The 9,862-nt window shown below is 37.4% G+C and overlaps 2 long non-coding RNA genes across 2 annotated transcripts; both read right to left on the reverse strand.

The window, feature by feature from the left end:
- Positions 1–2,560: 2,560 nt before the first annotated feature.
- LOC138038319 (uncharacterized) lies at positions 2,561–4,594 on the reverse strand. The gene is made up of 2 exons (XR_011130223.1): positions 4,091–4,594; positions 2,561–3,937 (listed from the first exon to the last, which is right to left on the reverse strand). It is a non-coding gene; the product is annotated as an uncharacterized lncRNA (long non-coding RNA).
- A 708-nt stretch (positions 4,595–5,302) lies between these two features.
- On the reverse strand, positions 5,303–9,216 carry LOC138038318 (uncharacterized). Its single transcript, XR_011130222.1, has 2 exons — positions 9,066–9,216; positions 5,303–5,939 (listed from the first exon to the last, which is right to left on the reverse strand). It is a non-coding gene; the product is annotated as an uncharacterized lncRNA (long non-coding RNA).
- Between the last annotated feature and the right edge of the window lie 646 nt (positions 9,217–9,862).

A 9,862-nucleotide genomic window follows, 5' to 3' on the forward strand; every position in this document is an offset into this window, starting at 1 on the left:
CAATTATCGACCTATCGACCCCTGGTATATCTTTTCCTTAGTGGTTTCTCCCCGTTTGAAGTACCCATCCTTTATAAAGACAAAGCGCTTGTAACGAACCCTTATCGTGACTTTTAGTACACAAACCGGCCTAAAAAACTGCTTTTTAGGTTTGCGTGCAGAACGCCAACTTTGCGTGTCCTCATAAAATTCAGCAATGTCTATCTCATATGTATATTAGCTGAAAGCAATTTCATTCGATTGTTCAATGTCTGCTCTTTAAAATTCCCTTTGTCCCAGCCCTTTTAAATTCTAGGCATCTCCAGATCAATTTTCGACGTCTGAGAGCCTAAGTGTCAATTTATGGGAATAGGCAAACTTAATTCGGCCGTGTCCGACGGACGTTTCTTTTAACCCAAAACAAACTTCCATGTGAACAATTTTGCCTCATGGAAAGGGGAAATGGACCAATTTGTAATGAGTGCAAATGCGTGCTAATAACGTTCTTCGTCTGCGCAGATTGAACAAAGATCATCCCAAACTGAGGAAGTTTAAATCGTAGAGTTGTACAAAATTGACGATATCAGAGAATAGGGTTTTAAAGAAAGACGTATTGTCTTCAGGCAACCCAGTGTTCCTATCAGACAAGCTAATACAAACGCGCTGTCAATGTTTTTGTAATGAACATAGCAGTAATCCACAACCCCTGTGAAGACAATAATTAAAACCCAAGCTCTCCATTAAATACCTAAGCTGTTGAACTTGCAACAAAAATGAAAATGTTTGCGTGCTTTTTCAGTGCGTACCGCAAGATTTTAATCAAGAAACATTTGTAGATCGCATCATTGATTAACAAACGTACGTCAGTTGATTATTTTGTCTTCGTGGTCATATTATGACTAGTTGCTTTAGAGAACGTTGGTTTCCCAGTGATTTTTGACAACAAATTTGAGATTGCATGAGTCATTACCGCTCGAATTTTTATCGCCACTGAATAACAAACCCTCTTCTTAATCAGTTCTTTTTAAAACAGCTTTGAGATGAAACCTTTAACAAAATCGTGTGACTTGTGAAAAAACCAGCCTCACAATTAAAATTCTTCACCCGAGGCGTTGGACCGATTTCATATTACCGACATCTCTCCGACAAAGAAATTAGTTTTATAAATCATTCTCACGCAATTCCAGACTCCTTTTGTAGTAAAACACGGACATTTTCTTCTCTAACTCCCCAATAAATCACAAAACGTACGTCAAAGTCAACAGCAAAACAACAGCGGTCATTCGGGTTAACGATTTAGACAAATACTCAAACTGCCGTCTGAGTTCGCTCGTTGACCCAAAAACTGACCAGTTTATCGTTTGTGTTCATTTTCTTCTGCGCGAGAAACTCTGCGCAACGAATCTGTTACGTGAGCGCGAACAACTCGTCTTAAGTATAATTACAACGCGCAATTTCGCCCATCAAATCTGTTACCGTAGAGATGAAACCAAGGCACCGGCACTTTCTTTGAAAGAAGAACTATAGAAAGTTTTATTTATTTGTAAATATTTCTGAGAGAACTCATTCTCCCATGAAATAAAGAAGGATGTGTCGTGGGAGTCGAAAATGCGTATTATTTACCGCTGCATGCGAGTGTTTACTTTACCGTCATACCCTTTACTCTACCGTCATACCCTTGAGTGCTAATCAAAAATTGCCCCAGACATTCAATATTGAAACATGCTACATGGGGCGAAGAGTCCATTTTTGGAAAGTAACCGAGAAGATGGAGTTTTCTTGTGTTATGTAACGCTGCAGCACGAGATCATCCTTTCACTCAGCGATTTTAAATGTGCCTCTGATAAACGATCCAGTCTTAAACTGATATTTAGGAGTGGATTTTTAAAGAAGGCGAGCAAAAACAGGCCTAAACTGTGGTAAAATGTTTGCAAGTAAATAAGAATTTTAAAGTGTACTTATTTTGAGATCAATGCGATCCACTTCTGGCAATGTCATGCCATTTGCTGTTGTGTTAATAACAGATAAACAAACCTACTTTAGCTCCAGTAAAAGCGAAGTGGTTAAAACACGCAAATGTTTCTATAAGATACGATTAGTTTACGAATAGGTAATTTCAAAATCTAGGGACTCCTTTAGAAATCATGTTGTATGAATAGGACTTAGCAAATGAATAAATAAATGGATAAATAAATGGATCAAGAGAACCCGAAGATTCATTTGTTAACTGCATTAGGTTAACATTAAAATGGAAGTAGGATCGTGGAGGAACAGTAACTTTGAAAATTTCCTTGTCTTCATATCCGTCTCTGAGTGAAAAGGAGAGGAATTGCGTAGAAAAAAATGAAAACCGTCTACTGGCACCAAATGTCCCCACTGGAGGAAGGAAAAATCACGGCGGGTAGGAATTCAATATCTTTTCGACTGAATTTTACTTTGATCGAAAGGAGTTTGTAACTATTTTCTCGTCAAAGCCAAAAAGGGGATCAATACTTTTCTCTTGGGACCGTTGAATCTAATTCAACCTTAAGGAAAAATGCTTCTTCAAAATTTATTGCGGAATAAAGAAAAACGAGGTGTCCACATAAAACTGCATTTTATTTTCAGTCAAATTCTCTCTACATTCCACCTAGAAGAAAACCCTTAAATTAATATAATAACAAGAAGGAACATTTATTAATTGATTGATTCTATAAATTTCAATGAACATTCTTATTCAGTTTTTCAGAAAGATAAATATATTTTGTCAATAATGATTATAACGTCAGTTGCATAAAACGGTAAAACTGAAGTGGAATTCATTTTGAACGCTAAATCCTCTGGTACAAAATTATCGAAAACATATGAATTAAATTAAAATACAACCAAATAATGAGCAAGCTAAGGAAGTAAATTCGACAAGTTTTTTTTTTTGTTTATGGACATGAATTTCTCAAATTGAATATCTTAGATTGCACTGAACTGAAAAGTGGCTGTGAAATGTTGTTCAACTGTAAAAAGCAAATCGAGACGAAAACCTACTGTTCTCAATTCTGTTTAGATGAAGATATCCCGAAAGCTGAAAGACCTTGGTTTAATTCCAAAAATATATTGTAGGAAGTTACAATTGTTTTAAGGCTTAACGATCGGGGGCGAACAATAAGAATTACAAATTAAAACATTTATTGTTTTGGAGGTTATACAAGTTTACCAATTCCGTATCATGTTAAAAGTTGGTTTGGGACATTCAAACTAAGAAGGTGTAACACTTTAAAGAGTACTAGCTCACCCTTTCCTTAACACTGAAATTCTTCAATTATTCTCTTTCCCCACGACAATTGCTACTGCTGGGTTTGAGAGCGCAACTACTTCAGTATACCATCATGAAAGAATATTCGAAAGTGTCAAATGATTAAGCACTGGGGAAGCTGCTAAAACTACTGAGAGATTCACGGTTGTCGCTGCTGCTGCCAAGTAAATTACCAACTTATTGACTTAGTTCTTGATGTTTTAAAAGCCCCTTGGATCATTATTTCTCCCTAATAAAATATTCTCAAAGAAATCCCTTTTGTAAAGGCTAAATTCACTCTGGGGGTTGGAGGTATTCAAGAATGAACGTCTGTTAATTTAAAACAGCCGGTTGTTGAGAAACAGTCTCCTGTGGAAGTGATTATAACACTTTCTTGTAGCTAGAGCCGATTATTTAATTAACAATGAACTAAAATACATCAAAATATTACCTCTCCATTCAATCAGGAAAAGCCATTATACTTGAATTTCAGGACTAGAATGAAATGCAGAATTAAGAGAAACGATCCATTGTTATGAAACGTTTTTGATCTTTATATAGACTGGAAGCCTCAACCTCCACAAATCGAGAATGTACACTCCTTTGTAAATTAATGTTACTTTATGTTAGTAACTCTAGGAATTAACTAGACTTGCGTGTCGTCTCCAGCGAATTTACTGTTGTGTTTTCCTGTAGAGAAGAAATAACTATAATTTAAATACAAAAAAGGGATTTACACATGGAAGGACAAAAACAGGCAATGCCAGTTTACTACTCAAAAACATCCTACAAAAAAATATCTTACATTGCAAATTCTACACAAAAGTATTTATCTGTAATTACCAGAAGTTATCGTGATATACTACTTGATTTCTCAAGATGTACTGGATTTTCCACATTGAAAGTAGTGGACGCTACCGCTGCAGTCTCTTAATACTTCTTTCTAAGTGGTGCAGTGCTAACTCGCGGGTCCAACTGATTTCTCTGGCAGTGGATGCTTCTCAGTTAGTTCTGCTACCCTTCGTTTTCTGTTACTGCCACCGCTGCTGTTGCTGCTGCTGCTGCTCAGTTCTGTTAGCTGCTGCTTTTCTTCTTACTTTGTGGCTCAGTTCTGCTTCAACTGCTGTGTCCACTGTGGCTCCTTCCAAGCATGACCACTGGTGATGCTATACTGCTACTACTTCTGCTGCTCTGACTGCAGTTGCTATTGCTAATGGTTCTTGTACTGCTGTTATCTTCAGTCTACTTCAACCAATTTGGCTGCTGCTACTACAACTTTACTGCCCCTTTACTTCGGTCTCTACATGTACTACCTTTCAAGCTACTCATATATAGCACCACTGCTACAACTATAACTTTTCTTTATTACTTTTGTATCACTTTTATATATTTCCTACATTCATTTTTAGCAAAATTCCTGGGCATAAAAGATACCATGCGTTTAAAAGGACAGTCTTTAAAATATTTCAACCACAGAAAGGAGCTTGGAAGGAGTTTGAGTTTGTACAAGAAAGAGATCCCTTGTTGATAGAAAAATTATTCAATACAACCAAACACGTTTCGGTTGTTTGTCAGGACTAAAATCTAAATAGTCGTTTTAATTTACTATCTTCAGTAAAAAGAGACCTATTAACATAACTGAGCTGGTGTTACTAATACGTATACTTCCACGAGAACAACTATTACGAATAACTGCTCCTACTGCTCAGTACTCTACAACAACAACAATAAGAATCTTGCTAATGCTATTACTCGACCACGGCTGCACCACACCCCCAAATTTGAGATCATCCAGGAGACCACCGTCATTCCATTAGTGTTTGAAGAACAACGAAACTGGGAAATCATCGGCTAAAAATTGAAGGAGATGTATTCTGCCAAGCGATGACTTAAGTATTGTGTTCACGATATTAAAAGAATTAAACCAGGGCAACTCTGCACAGAGCCGTCCTCTAATTTACCCAAATGGAACTGAAGTACTTGCGCGCAGTGAAGTTTAGCTTAATTAAAGAAAGAAAGAGTAGCTTTGCTTACTGACACATGTAAACAACTGTAGGCCTTTATTGTGTCTTTATTTATGTGTTCGGCAGGGTGTATTGCCATGCCATTCAGAATTTCTTTTTACTGATGACTTACATAAGAGCAGGATTTTCCTATGAGTAGATAGTTCGCTATGTTTGCCAAGTATGGTAGGTAATGAACTTTAGATAGGCTCTCACCTCAGAACCAACCGCGAATATGCTTTGTATGCTTCTGCGATGACTCCCTTGTGCTATGCACCGACTGTTATGTGATCAATTTTTATCGCCACGCGGATTAATTCGGATGTGCATCAGGGAGTCTGATACCACAACTAATCAGAGAATCATGCCCAGAACAGAGGCCAGACAATGCATTAAGGCTATTTCAACTTGACAGACTTACCTAACACTTGCACTTAGCCTTTAAAAATGTTAGTCACTTTTTTGTTGTAAAAAGCAGTTTCTAATCATTATCAAGCATGTGTAGTATCAAGAAATGTTCTGCTGCAAGTTACTTAGAATAAATAGAAACCTCATGTTATCAAGGATAGCCCAGAGCACCAAACAAACGAATAAACCTAAGGATAAACTCCTCGACCGTTTTCTCGCTTTGATTTCCCTTGAACAAAGGTCAACAAGTTCTTCGCTTCTTCTGGGAAAGCATCTTCAACCTAGGAAAAAAAATTAACGAACTGAAAACGCTTCGAGCACAGCAGCAAAACACACCACGATCTCAAAGCAAGGAGTAAATTGAAGATAATTTTAATACTGTCTACAGATAAATGATAAAGCGGAACGTTCCGTATGGTTTTCGAAGGATGAGATGGGGAGAGTGTTAGATTGAAACAACTTCTCTATTTAATCGCGGCTAAAAGAAAAGTAATCATAAATAAGTCTCCACGCTTCGCTTGGGATTGTAAAGAATTTTGAACTTCGCTTCACTTGTGGCTCAATTGAGCTCTTCAATATAAATCGATGGTCTACAAAGCATAGGATCTTTCATGAAGACTGAAAAAATTCGGCGACTTCTCTTGGATCACCAAAAGCAAATAGCCCGGTTTGTAATAAGTTAAATATATACTTTAGAGTTAATATATTTTCTTTCTAATACAGGGTTAAATCAAAGTGTCTGGATTTTGAGTGCTATCATCTTTGCTTCTTTGATACGAGCTAGCGTTTCACGCGACATTGCCAGCTTTAATAAAACAACTTTTTCAGTGTCATTTTTAGAGTCCTCCTAAGATCGTTAAGCCGAAGGGTTTTTTAAATTGCTAAACTGCGTTACGCTTACTAATTATTTTCCGTTTGTATGTGATCGTGGAGCCCCTCAGTGTGTTTGTCGTTTATCCAGGCTACTAACCCAAACATTTTTGGTTTCAAACTAAATATCCGGCAATTTCTCCACTTGCTACTCCCCAAAATTTGTCAGCTGCAAATTCGGCCAAAATGAAGTATAATTTATAACGTTAGTACTTTTTTATGTTAGCTTTTCTTTTCAGTAATCACAACGGCATTTCCGTAGTATACGGAAAATAGTTTTTTTTTTGGCGGCTGACGAAGTATGACTCGCAATCATCGCTCGCGGCTGATTTCTTCCACGTCAAGTCTCTCAACATAATCACTAGAGCTAAAGGTTTTACTGATATGTTCAATATTTTTTTTCAAATTTACGTTCTTGCTCATCGAACGATGTGTTTTGTTTCCGCAGCAGGCGAGCGCGTTAACAAGCTCAGGCAAAGCACTTCATTGATTTACTGACTTCCCCGAAGTCTCAAAATAAACACATGGTCGAGACGAATCCCGAAATAACAACGGCATGTTTGAAGATACATCGGTGAATTTCATTCAAAGCATCACATAAAAGGAGAAGCAAGTAACAATCATTTTCATACCCGTCCGGAATATATGCATTGAAGGACTAGCCCATCATAACATATTCATTTCTTGATCTTTCTATTTAACCTCTCTTTTGCCCAATTAATAACACTTTATTATTCTCATATTCAAAAGTTAAGAGTCAACTTTAGATGAAAACTTGGGTCAATTTTTCCCCTGCAAAAAAAGCGAAAAAACCTCGACCACCCAAATCAGTATCAACCCAAATACTTACATGCACTGACCGTGAGAGTATGTTACATTTTCAGTGGCTTTGAGGCGAAAGATCATGCGTTAGAATCTGCATTTATTTTTCGTAACAAAAATTAATTCCAAAGGTCTTCTTCTCGAAAGCATGATCTAGTCAGTTGAGCCAAATAAAAGGACAATTGAATTAAAAAACCTTGCTAAAGCATTTGCCTTTCATTCCACATGCACAACGGATCTACTGTAAACTAGGATGGGTCTTCGATTCCGGAGGAAAACGGGTCAAGAAATATAACAAGAAGTTAATTATTTGGCGATCAAGTCTGAACTTTAAAACCGCAACTCTGCCAGAGAAAGTGAATGTTATTTTGTCGATGTACAAACTAGCTGCGTACATGACAGTTTCTATGCTTTATTCATCCACCAAACTGTAGAGATAAAACTTCTTTTGAATTTTACAATGCATCAAATAATGGTTAATGGTTTTTAAAAACTACCATAACAAATTTCTAGTTTCGAGAACAACATTCGCCAAACGTCGAAAATTTTGAGGTCACCGCAGAGTATCAATTTCAAGCTGATATCGCAAAATATTTATCAGTAAATCCTTCTTAGGTCACAAGGCCAAGTAGTCGCCGAAGACTGAATGAAGTATTTGCACGCGAATGCACGAAATCTACAAAGTCATCACTTTTTACCTCATAATGTCACGGTTTGAACGCTTAAGATGTACGGTTTAACTTCTGAAAGCTAGATTCATTGATCATTTTTGCATTAACCTTTTCTCATTGTTATCACGTTTAGGGCCTAAATCAGATTATATCTTTGATCTGTCATCAAATTACGTAATAAACTGTCTGACCAAATGGCATTGCTAAGATTTTTTCAATTTGCAATATAGGAGATCCCTCGTGCCGTTGCATGGAAAAAACTAAAACTTAACTGATAAATTGGAAATAGATAACAAACACGGAAAGTCTACCACTACACATGAAATGTCAGTAAGGCAATAAATGAAACAAAAAACAATTGGCTTCCCTGAAGTTGTCACAAGAAATCGTTATTATTCATTTTGAAAACCGAGAATCAGAGGTATTGTTGTCTTTATTGAGGCATCCGACAAACCTAAGGGAATAGACAGTGAGTGAGCACCAAGTCCCTTAATTTTCTCAGCAGGCCGCGCCCGCCTTACTCATCACTCACTCAGACACTTCTAAAAGCCAGTTCAACAAGTTACATAGAGCCAGCCAGCTATATAGATTTCCATTTAATGGACTGTAAAGTTAACAGCTAGCCGACCAGTTTGATTTAGCATTTCACCGCCAAACGACACCAAGTCCAATCTTCGATGTGAATGAGTCTCCCAGGCAATTATATTGGCTAAGCCGGTTTCTTCGAAGGGGTCTTCAGAAAATTGAGTGGCTAAATTTGCCTCAAAAAGTGTAGACATTTATTGCATGATGTTTCACAAATTCGTACGTCTGTAAGGAGACGAAGGAAATGCCTTTGAAACTGAAGGCTCCAAAAATGTGCTTCACAAATAATAAAACCATAGTTTTTTTATCATCTGGCAGTATCAATGCCCACGTAGCTGACAAACGTAAGAGTAGCTTATTTACGAGCAACAGCTAACACCATTAATGCGACTTGAAACCACTGAAAGTGTGTAACGGGTGGTGAGTTTTGCAAACCGCAGCGTTCAAAAAGCTACTTACCTCTCGCTGAAATGTCAACAACAGTATCAGCTACACGGTCCTCGAGTAGTTTTCGCTGTGAACACAGGCATTGCAGCATGATCGATCGCGACTTTAGAGCTTGCCTCTTCAGGTGATGTTAAATACATTAACGAAATTTAGGCGCCTATTTGTCCCACAAAAAGAGATCAGATCCTTACCAAAATAGCAGCACTCTTCAAATCTGTTTGTCTGGTAATAGAGGGGGTCAGCAATTGTCGCGGAAATGTGCACAGGCGAAGCATATGTTGGTATTGTCTTTCAAGAAAGTCAGGCATTTTAAACGTCTCCACTTCTAACGGTTTAATCCTTCGGGCACTACAAAAGGCTACGCGATCATTTATTCAATCGCAATATTTAAAAAAAAACCTATTTTGCCTGTTTGTGGTTGCGTTCACAAACAGACAACTAAGGATTCTTGTTCAATCACGTATATCTAAAAAACTGCACGAACCTTTTATTTAAATGTAGCTTTGATTTTAGGCCCCATAGCCTGCTGACGATATTTAATGAAACAAAATTACTTTGTCTTTTGGAGCCCAGTTTGTTTATTTACTCAGGAACTTTCACATTTCCGTTAAAATCATAAACCATCGAAACGAACAGTTATGATCAAGTGGCTCTGAAGAAGTCATAGGGCAAGATGAGACCCATTGCGGTTTTATCGGACTTCATAAAGCCGCTTTGGAGCAACCCATAATTGATTACCGAAAGAACGCGAGCTCAGTAATGAAATAAGACCATTCCATTTGAGAGTAACCCAAGGATTTAGAAAAGGT

The sequence above is a fragment of the Montipora capricornis genome, chromosome 2 (genome assembly GCF_036669925.1).
Source record: "Montipora capricornis isolate CH-2021 chromosome 2, ASM3666992v2, whole genome shotgun sequence".
Classification (NCBI taxonomy): Eukaryota; Metazoa; Cnidaria; class Anthozoa; order Scleractinia; family Acroporidae; genus Montipora; species Montipora capricornis.